Source organism: Misgurnus anguillicaudatus, chromosome 16 (assembly GCF_027580225.2).
Source record: "Misgurnus anguillicaudatus chromosome 16, ASM2758022v2, whole genome shotgun sequence".
NCBI lineage: Eukaryota > Metazoa > Chordata > Actinopteri > Cypriniformes > Cobitidae > Misgurnus > Misgurnus anguillicaudatus.
The window spans coordinates 26710136-26722169 of record NC_073352.2 but is presented as its reverse complement, the minus strand read 5'-3'; positions in this window follow the sequence as shown (position 1 = coordinate 26722169).

Below are 12034 nucleotides of genomic sequence, written 5' to 3'. Positions count from 1 at the left end.
CGAAACTCAGACTGATGATCATCTGCTGTTTTTCTCAAAGCAAAAGCAGCACAACTTGGAGAAGAGACAGCACCAAAAAGATGGACAGTCATACGAAACACTGACACTTCTCTTTCAAAGTCTCCATTTTGCCACCACAAGAAGCGAAGAAAGTCACGATCTTCTTCTGCCACCTTAACCTGATGAAACATTGCTTGTATGTCACCCATGACTGCAACCACATCTTGCCTAAACCTCAGTAGGACTCCAAGCAATGTACTTGTAAAATTGGGACCTTGCAAAAGGACTTGATTCAAGGATGTTCCTTTAAATGTTACACCACAATCAAAAACCACCCGCAGGTTCTTCTTCCTGGGATGACGTACACCATGGTGAGGAATGTACCACACCTTGCCACTTTCACCTTTCAGCTGTTGAGTGGGAACTTGCTCTGCATATCCTTTGTTGAGCATCTCATTGACAAATGTTACATACTCCTGATAAAATTGCTCATCTCTCTGGAATCTCCTCTTCAACCCAAGTATACGTTGTTTTGCCACAGAAAAGTTGTTAGGAAGATGCACATTTTCCCTTTTAAATGGCAACTTCAAGGTGTAATGATTATCCCTAAGCTTGGCAGAACTCTCTGCATCTCCAAGAATCTAATATCCTCTCTTGATAATCCTTGCTCTTCTGTAACTTGCTCATTGAAATCATGGTTATATTGTTGAGACAACATCTCCTCCAACCTACACACAGAAATCCTGTTGACCACTGCAGAACAGTCTTCATCCTCAAAGTTGCTTGCATGCAAAGGACCATTAATGACCCAACCCAAAGCCGTTCTTATGGCATAAGGGCCATCTCCATGGCTGTTTATGACTTCCCAAGGCTCCAACATCTTGGGTGCGTTGTTTCCAATCAACAAGTCAACGTTGGCCATTATGCGAGGAGCTTTAACCTTTGCCAGGTAAGGCCACTTTGACAACTCTTCCTTAGACACAATGTTGTCAGAACTTACCGGCATTTGTTTCTGTGTAAGCGTTTGTGGAAGCTGATAGAAGATGTTACCATCAATAGCAGAGACTTCTAAACTTGAGAGTACGTAGGCTGGTACAACCTTTTCCTGTCCCATAGTTTGTAGTAAAAACTGAGTTTTTCTTCCAGGAAGATTAAGTCGCTGCATAAGGCTTTCAGTGCAAAAGGTTGCTGAACTGCCAGGATCTAGAAATGCATACGTCTGTATTATCTGATCTCCCTTACTGGTTTTAACTTGAACTGGTAAGATAGAAAGTAGACAGCGATCTTTTCCGGCCCCTGTATGGCCACATGTTTCAGTAGTTCCTAAGAACTTACATGCGTCTGATTCCTTGGAGATTATGTCTGCATTGGCTGTATTTCTGTCAATGTGAAGCACAGTGGGATGGGGCTGATTACATATCTTACAAGTCAACCGCTTGCCACAGTTACGACTCATGTGCCCAGCACTTAAGCAACCAAAGCAAAGCTCTTTCTCCTTTAGAAAGTCCATTCTTTCCCTATGCTTCTTACTCTTAAATTGCATACAATTCTCCAATACATGATGTTTAGCACAGTACACACATAATGAAATCACCTTGGGATTGTTTGTTGGCAATTCTGTTCTTATATTAGAGGTTTCTAGAGACTTCACAGGTGCAACATTAGTGGCAAAGATGTTTCCTTTAGCTTTGCCTTCTAGACGCAGTTTTGGTCGATTGACAGGTCTTGTGCTAACTGGCAAGTCCCTGATATCACCAAACAAGGGATCCATCAAGATGCTTACTTGTCTTTCAATAAATCCTACAAGATCTTTGAATGAAGCTCTACAATCAGTAGTTTCCAGAATGTTATGTGCAACAGTTCTCCACCGCTCTCTGAGCTTGTAAGGCAATTTAGATATAAGAGCCCTCATATTGCTTGGCATATCCAACTCCTGAAGATACTGCAATTCCTCAGCGACATTACAGCAGCCACGTAAAAATAGAGCATAAGACTGTAAAGCATTGACATCCTCACCCTTTATTATGTGCCAAGACAAGGCTCTTTCCAAGTAAGCAGTGGCGATCTTGTACTTATTCACAAAATGTTCCTGTAATAGCTGTTTTGCCTTAGTGTAGCCAAAATCAGGGTTCAAATGTAGACAACTACGTACAAGCTCCCTTGGCTGCCCCCTAGTGAACTGTTCCAAGTAGTATAAGCAATCACTATTGCTTGCCTTTTCCTCAACTCCCTTTTCAAACATCCTGATAAATGAAACATACTGAAGAGGATCTCCATCAAATAAAGGAATCTCTCTTGATGGTAAAGATGCAGAACATTGCTGTTGAACAAGAGCTGCTGTTATTTCATTTTGTTTTTGCATTATAGTGACAATGTCACCATACTGACTTTCAATGTTTGGCCGAGAAATCCTATCCGATGTAAGAGGTCCATGAGGTTGAACTGATGTGTGTCCTAATGTGTGCTGAGAATTCCGATCCGATGTAAGAGGTCCATGAGGTTGCACTGATGTATTTCCTGGTATATGCTGGGAACTCCAATCAGATGCAAAAGCTCCATGAGGTTGAACTGATGTATGTACAAATATTTGTTGGGAATTCTGCCTTCCTGAGTTTGTACATTCCTGCCAAGGCTGCTGCCGAATTTCCTGATATGACTCAGAAGATGCCAAAGGCGGATTCACTGCTAATGCTTGATATATGTATAGTCCATGATTATGTCTTACAGTCATGCACCACTGCTATTGCACTTTTTGGTTTGATCTTAATTGCATTTCGTTACCCTGTACCTGTACTGAGTAATGACAATAAAATTGAACCTTGAACCTTGATATGCAGTTTTGCCATGGACATTAAGTTCAAACTCTTCTGCCATTGGATTCAAGATAGTTGTGGATGCCTTTCCTTGCTCCTTTTCCAGTTGAGAATTCACAATACGAGAGACGTGTGAAACACTGCGATTGTCAGAAGCCTGTAAAACTGCAAGTTTGGCAGTGGACTCTGCTAGCATAGCATTTAGCTCCAGTTGCTCCTTTTTCCTCTTAATCATCTGCTCTTGCTCCTCCAAGGCATGCCTTTCCTTTAATGTTGCCATACGAGCAAGCAGTGCAGCCTTATTTGCCTCAGCTATGACTCTGGCAGAAGAAACACTCTTGCATGTACTTGCTTTACTTGAATGTTTACTCCCAACATTTGAAATACTATCTTCTGGATTAACACCATCAACCTTATCATTCATTACCTCATTCATAGTAATTTCATCATTTTCATTACATGATACCCACATTTTGACCTCAGAAATAAAATCATTGTTTACAATCATTTTGGCTTTAAACCATATGTCATGTTTTTCTTTCTCACTTTCAGGTAACATACCCAACAAAGAATCATGAATACATCTTGCTTCATCACACAAATTTAAGAAGTCATCAAAAACACTTTGCACCCCCTTTATATGTCTTTGTTGCATCAGGCCTTGTACCTTTTTTCTTAAATTTGCAGCTTTAGTTAGTACAGATTTTCTATTACACTGCAACCTTTCAACCTTTTCAGCAAATGCTTTAGGAGTTAACTTTACAACACGTTTTTGTTTGTCCATTGGAACATCAACATCAATGCAAACACTATCGTTCAATTGAAGCGCTTCCATTTGGCTATGCACAGCTTCAGCTGTCTCCATAATCCACAGAATGTTCAAAACACGATGTAAACAATTAACAACGATAGTTCGTAAAGTTAATTATTTTCTTTGATAACCAATGCATTGGATTTTTGTCCCACAATGTGTGCACACATAGTTAAATGGCCATTCAACAATAAGTAGCGCTACTAGACATACCTTTTCACGTTGGGCGCCATTATGGAACAAAAGGACCTCTGCTGGTGTTTGTAAAACAGCTCCAATGTATTTCCTTGTGCTGATGATGGTCCTTATCCCAGTAGAAAAGATGTGCATGTATACTCCACAGATTTGCGTTGTCCTCATATCATAGTTGCAGCATTTCAGATGTAAATCCACTTATGATTACTCCAAATAGCGTAGGCAAAACAAAGTTTTTTGACTAAATGAAGCAGCTAAGTCTATACTTAAAGCAGCTGAGGGTTGCTGGATGGTGTATTTGTACGCGCTCACTTGGCTTAAGTTAAATGTCATTAAATCAATGTCCACTCACCATTTGAATGCTCAGAGTATTCATTTTATTTAATGTGTTGCATTGTTGTAACAGCATGGCCTTGTGATACGAGCCGTTTCTCAATGTCAAGGAAGGATCCTCGGAAGCTAGAATCTCGAGGATGCTACGTCATCGACGTCCGTCGAAGGACTGTTCCAATGTCGAGGATCCTTGAAATTTCAGCCAAGGACTGAGTCCTTCGTTCGAGAAATATCCCATATACAGGAAAGGATACAAATTTGTATTCTTCACGCGCTGAAATCACCCACAATCCTATGCGAGCAGCACCGAAAGCACACCTTTCAATCACGCAATGACGTAATGACGTGCACTTGCTAGCCTGTTCCATTTAACGTGTTCTCCGAATGCTTAAAAGGAGCCTCGCTTAGCCTCTAAAGGAAGTGACTTGAAAGGACTAGTCCTGCCAAGGAAGTATCCTTGACATTGAGAAACGGCTACGGTCAAAAAACTGTGTGTTCACCTTCCTCCAGCAACACCTATCACCTGAAGGAAGGTTCCTACCTATATTCACTGAATATAGAACAGTGACACCTAGTGGACTCCTTAACAAGACAAATGGCTCTTACAAACGCGTTTCAGCCAATCAGAATGAAGGACAAGAACTGGCCGTTTTATTGATGCAGATTTTAGGCGTGATTTATTAAAGTATTTTTTATTTGATCCAACTTTTACTTTTTACAGTGTAGACCACTGACTCCAGGAAAATGCAACCATTGGCAAGTAGGGCACTTACATAAGTCATGAAAATGGAGCACCCAAGAGCTCCAGGTTTTATGTTCTAGCTTAGGCAGGTTATAAATATATTTAAATGGTATTATAAGTGCTCTTAGAGGACTGACCATAGCCTTCCAAGCAGCTATCAAGACGTGCTAATATTAAAAACTTTCTCCATGGCAACTGCTATTAGAAAGAATATTAAAAGCAATTTTATAGGACGTTATAATTATGACGAATAACAAGTAGCTTTGTGGGAGATCATTTTTATGGAGATTTTCAAGCTTTAAGACTTCAAATAACCTTCCTGTGCTGTTTTTAATGTAATCCTGCTAAATAACAGTTTAATTGCAATACTGTTTTCAGTCAGCCTTCTGTGGCATCATAAGACAAATAAAACCATTCTGCGAACCCAGCAGGTCACACAAATGAATTCAATTTACATATTCACAACTTTAATCTCCTTACCGTGTTTGAAAGATTCGAGCACAATGCAATGCTAACAGTAGTTAACTTACAGGCTGTGAGTCCGAAGCGGGTGGAATTATGATAATGTCCGTATTGTCCACATCACCAATCCCAGGAAGTAAACTGTTGCGTACAATCCTTGTGTTTGTTGTAGTCATCGTTTACTTTGGGGTATGGACCTTTTGCATATCGTTAACATGTGCTAATACACACTTACACACCAATGGAAAAGTAAAAACGTGAATCAGACAATAGGTGCTCTTTAAACGAAACAGAAAATTTATTAAAACTGACTCAGTCAATCTAAAGTCTTTTTTTGTGATTTGCTGTTTTCTACATAAAATCATTGTGAAAATATAACCTTTGATATCTGTAATATTGACTGAGCAAGGTCGTGTCAAAGATTGAAATCAATGTGAAATACGCTAAGACTTGGATTTTACAGGCAGGATCACATTTATTTTAAAGGTTGTGGGATGTATGTTTATGTGTCAACAGCTTTGGTATTGAATTTGGTATGGTTCAAATCCCCCTGCCCCAGAAGTTTAAGGTCGCGTCAATATTAGGATGCTGTATGTATTGTACACTTTGACTGTGTGTTGGTCACAAACCTGTTGGTGAAGTATTTAACATCCAACCCATAATCACAGCAGGATCTTTGTTATGACCTTTGCTTAACTGTGTGACACTGTATAGATTTAACTGTTGTGTAGTATTTAATGACTAATTTGTTTTCCCAATAAGTTTATCTCGGTGACACTTTTTAATGTTGAGAGATAAATGAATAGGACCATTTCCTTCACTGTGCTCCCCTATTCATCTTGAAATGTTTTAGCCGGTGCACTATAAACAGTCTTAATGGAGAACACTCTGCTGACAAATGAGAGCTGTAAATTAAGTCAATTGCCCTTTGTCTGTGACAGAAAGAAGAAGTGAAAGGAAGAGAGAAGAACTGTCTGGCCTAATTTAATAGCGCTAAACACATTACACCAAAGGTCAGGTATCTCATATTTAGGTTTTTATAGAGCTGCAAAGGTCTCACTCTTGTCGTGGATATTTTTGCCCTAAATGGCCCTGGGAGGCATTCAGGACTTCATTAGTGTAATTCAAACCCCTTATTGTTTCATCTAACAGTGTAATAAACTGACTTCTGTTTTCTTCTTAATAACAACGTCTCTGGTCAATATGGTAAGCAGTTAAACAAGGCACATAATCCTGAGTGCTCTAATTCACAACTCTATGACCTACATCGTTTCTGTAAAAACATGCAAATTACTTCTACTCAGTTTCCAAGGTCATTAGCATAGAAAAGAAAACATTATAGAAAGGTTGGCCATCTTTAGCATGCTTCAGTATCCACAGGAGAACGTACAGTACAAAAGGCTTTACCCGGACTGCAAAGACTTGTTTTCTCAGCCAGCAAAAGTAAGTGTTGTAAAAAGACAAATATCTCCCTTAAATATTTGTTAAAACACTTATGCTGCGCGCACACCAAATGCGAAGAACGGCATTTCTTGCTCTAGATTACTCGCAGGATTTAACTTCGTGTCAATTAAATTTTTGCCTTGAGTTGAATATTTTCGACAAGCATGTAGCACCTATTGAATCTGAGGATTCGACGGCTGCGTCACACATTAGACCAACGTCATCAGCATGCATTAATCAGTCCCTCCAGAAAAACGCGATTGTGCGATCACGCGATATATTGCATAATCAGCCAAAGTCCGCATATTTATGCGGGGCTGCATTTTTTCCAAATATGACGCACTTTCGCCGCATTAATTACATATTTTCGCGCACAAAATATGCGGGGCTTGCATGATTTCATAATCTCCGCATTTTTGTAGCAAAAAGTCACATATATATTAGCAGAAAGTTTAAAAATGTTGCATTTACATTCCAAAAGCGCAGCCGTGTCCTCTATTGCCATGGGAACGTTATGAAGTGACGTGATTATGTGACGTGAACATCATTGCAGTTTTTGCAAGTTCCGCAATTTTCGCAAATTCCCGCAATTCCATCGCATAAATTGCGTAAATATCCCGCATATTCCATCGCATTTTTTAAGAAAACGTGCCGCAAAATCGAGGATTTTTGGCCGCAACAATCACAAAAAACTCCGCGTTTTTCTGGAAGGACTGATTAATAGTAAACAAATGCCTGTATGCAGATTGTAGCAGCAAACACACAGTGCGTTGATCATGCTGAATTTCTGACACTGTCAGAAAACTATCGTAGGCTATCTTTGGTCACAAGGCCGGGTCTTTGAACCTCACTCACTGTAAAACATAGTAGTGGTGTGTCGTTCATGAAAGATTCATTCATTTTGAACCGAGTTGTCTCAGAGAGTGATTCGTTCATTTTGTGTTGACCGCGCATTGCGCAACATATGGGTTCTGAATCTGAAACAGAAATTATTAGTTCATCATTCTCTTGAGTCTATGAGGATACATTCAGACGCAATCAATCATACGAATCTAATGTTGTATTTAATGCGATATACCAGCGATTACGTGACATACTGTAAGGACTCGGACCCGGCCGAACCCGAACTCAAGACTCGAAAGATGAACTAATCATTTATCTTTCCGGTACTGACAGCATAGCCTCTATGAGGCTGACAGGAAGAACGAAAGACTCGAACCCGTCCAGAACTCGAGAGAATGATGAACTAATCATTTCTCTTTCCGGTCCTTTGCTGTATATCACACGGCACAGCCTGGCCGAACACAGAGAGTCAGTAAGACAGTGACGAGTTGACAACTAACATCTGTAGACATGAGAGGAGGCGTACAAATGTGATAAATATGAAGTTCAGTTTCTTATAATTTGGCTTTGGCTGCATTACCCTGACTTGTACACGAGGACTGACTCAGAAGGTAAGCTAATCATTTCTATCTCTTGTGCAGGTTTCAGAGCTTGTGTCAAGAAATAATGAAATAAGGATTTTTATGTCTCATAACTTGTGTCATAATTGTTTGCATAAGTGGTTATTTTGGGGTAATTTGTGAAATTATAAGTAATCATATTTTAAATGAACGAAAAGAACAAAATGACTCAAAAAAAGATTTGTTCATTTTAATGAACGAGATTCAAAGATCCGAATCAGAAAATGATCCGAACTTCCCATCACTACAACATAGGACCACAGATAAAGAGCCACGATCACAGAAATCGCGACGATTGTTTCACAATGGCAATCTTTCATCTGGGACAGCCAAAAATCGTGCAGTGTATCCTAGGCTTTATTCACATCACCCTGTGTGAGTTCACGTCTATATGTGTCTTTGCATTGACTTTGCACATAATCTACTCTCGCAAATCGTTGAATTCGCACTTGGTGTGTACGCCAAATTATGCTACGTACACACAAAATCAGAAGCATTGTGTTTCTCGCTCTAGATTACTCGCAGAATTTAACTTAATTTTTAGCTTGAAATTTTTAGCTTGAGTTGAATATTTTCAACTTACGCGACGACGCGTTTGAGTCAAATGAGTTTTTTTGTGGCAATCGCCCCTCCTGACTTTACGTCTATTCTTTGCATTGACTTTGCATATTATATACCCCTGCAAATCATTGAATTCGCGCTTTGGTGTGTACACCCCATTATGCTGTGTACACACCACATCCAAAGCATCACGTTCCTCGCTCTAGAGTACTCATGCTTTTACTTCGTGTCATGCAAATTGTTCACTTGATTTTAATATTTTCAACCTGCGCAAAGACGCGTTTGAGGCAAATTACGTTTTTTTTTTTCAATTACGGCACCCAATTTGCATCAATTGCATCACCCCGTGCGAGTTCGTGTTTATTCTCCTCTTTGCATTGACTTTGCATATAATGTACTCCTGCAAATCATTGAATTCGCGTTTGGTGTGTACACCCCCTTATGCTGCATATACACACCAAATCTGAAGCATCTCGTTCCTCGCTCTAGATTACTCGCAGGATTTAAGTTGTCGTTGCATATAATCTACTCCTGCAAGTCGCTGAATTCGCGCTTGATGTGTACGCCCATGTGTACACACCAAATCCGAAGCATCCCGTTCCACGCTCTAGATTGCTCGTGCCTTAACTTCGTGTCATGCAAATTGTTCGCTTGAGTTGAATATTTTCAACGATATCTGCTCTGTTCTTGTAAATCCCGTGTTTTTTTTTTTGTGGAAATTACACTGCCCACGCGAGTTTGCATCTATTCTTGTCTTTGCATTGACTTTGCATATAATCTCCTGCAAATCGTTGAATTCACGCTTGGCGTGTACGCCCCATTATGCTGCGTACACACCAAATCCAAAGCATTGCGTTCCTTGCTCTAGATTACTCGCGGGATTTAACTTCGTGTCATGCAAATTTTTCGCTTGAGTTAAATATTTTCAATTTGCACAAAGACGCATTTGAGGCAAATCCCGCGTTTTTTTGTGGCAATCACGGCGCCCAATTTGCGTCATTCACATCGCCCCGAGCAAGTTCGCGTCTATTCTCATCTTTGCATTGACTTGCATATAATCTACTCCCGCAAATTGTTGAATTCGCTTTGGTTTGTATGCCCCAACTAAGAGCATGGATCACCACTGTGTGAAGAGAGGTTTTGTAGCCAGGCAAGAATTTACGGATCTGTAGTTAATATTGTATGCAATATTTTATACAGGAACGTTAGCTCAGTGTAGTAGTTGATACCGGGTGTGCCTCATTAGTCTTGAAAAGTGAAGCTGCTGGCTCTTTAATCGCCCCCTGGTGGCTGGCTGCAGTACAAGTCATAACACCGCCCTCTCCATTCAAACGAATGGGACTCTGCTCTAAATAAAAAAAATATTTACACTTCCAATAAAAGTTTCCGAAAGATGTTTTTGGTCCTTTCAAATAGTTGTTATCACGCTGATATATGTTCAAGTGTTCATTTTTGTGATAAATTTAATTTTAGCTAATAATTTGATGCTATAGAAAAGGGGCGTGACGTTAAGATTGCCGTGGTTGAATTGGTCGCGCAAGCATTTGGGCGAAAGTTTGATACCGCGACTCCACCTCTGGCTCCACAGACGATTCCTTCTGGGCATTCCTTGGCTCCAAACCGATGTTTTTACATAACATGGCGGCGACCATAGTCAAACATTTTTGGCTTCAATTCATTACAATGGAGGGAGGCGACGTCGCGTCGTCCATCTTTTTTTATGGTCTATGGTTGATACGCTTTAGCTATGATTTGATAGATATAGATATCATTTAGCTCTTGATTAATAATCCTCCACTCTGGGCTTATTAAACTTTGTCTTTTAGTGGATATTCTGGCTGGTCTGAGTTCATTTCAGAACAATGAGACAGAGGCTGGTGTCTATTCTGGTTGGTTTTATTACAAAAGTAATATCTCTACAGTCTATCTCATAGAAGTGTACATATTTATAAACATATTTTAAGACTTTACTCTTATAATTAAAGGTTAACATTTGATTTAAAAGATTCTTTGGAGAACAATTTTTTTTCTATGCCATTGTCGCAAAAAACTCACTCAAGCATTTATATTTTTAGACTGTAGAAAAAGCTGACTTAAATTTCAAATTCGCTGAGTTTAGATTTGTTGAACTAAAATACAGGTAAAAACAGCCAAGTAAAACCTTTTTCTACTTTTGTATAAACATCAGTTGTGAACATTATCAGATGTGTTAACAACTCGGTCCACTGCAGAGCAACTGTGGCGTTTCACTGTTAGTCTACAAACAAGTTTCAAACCCTGATCCAGCAAAAGAGCCTCTGGCAAAGCCCACATCTCAACACAGACTGGTGAGTGAGATGAATTTGGGAGGCAATTACGTATGACATTCTGAAAAGACGCTTGGTTGGCATCAAAGTCTAAATCCCCAGAAGGCAGCGGTTAGTTAGAGAAAGGTTAAGAACCGGCTCGATCTTTCTCCAACCTTACTGTCACTGATGAAATCTAATCCAGACAAAGAAAAGACCACCACTTCTACTCCTGGCACTGTAAAATTACATTTTTAAGTTTAATCAACTTGGATTTAAAAGTCATTTCAACTTACATTTTTTTTTATCTTGACTAGTGAGGAGTTGCTGTAACTGTAAATACTTTAGGCTAATGCAAGATAAAAAAATCTAAGTTATTTTCACTTTTAAATTCAAGTTGATTATATTTAAAAATGTAAGGGCCTTTATACAGCAAACATGTACATTCAATTGTATGAAAAGTGCATGCATGCACCAGCAAGAAACCACATAAGAAAAATTGAATCAATGAAAAATATATATAAAAGTTATTTAATCTGTAAAAAGCAGAGTAAGAAATATGTGTTAGTTAACCAGTATATGTTAATTTTGTGTGATTTTGTAAATACATGTTTATCAGTCCTCCCAAAACGCGGAGTTTTTTTGTGATTGTTGCGGGCAAAAATCCTCGACTTTGCGGCACGTTTTCTTAAAAAATGCGATGGAATATGTGGGATATTTATGCAATTTATGCGATGGAATTGCGGGAATTTGCAAAAATTGCGGAACTTGCAAAAACTGCGGAAACTTGCAAAAGCTGCAATGATGTTCACGTCACATAATCACGTCACTTAATAACGTTCCCATGGCAATAGAGGACACGGCTGCGCTTTTGGGAAGTAAATGCATCATTTTTTAACTTTCTGCTAATATATATGTGACTTTTT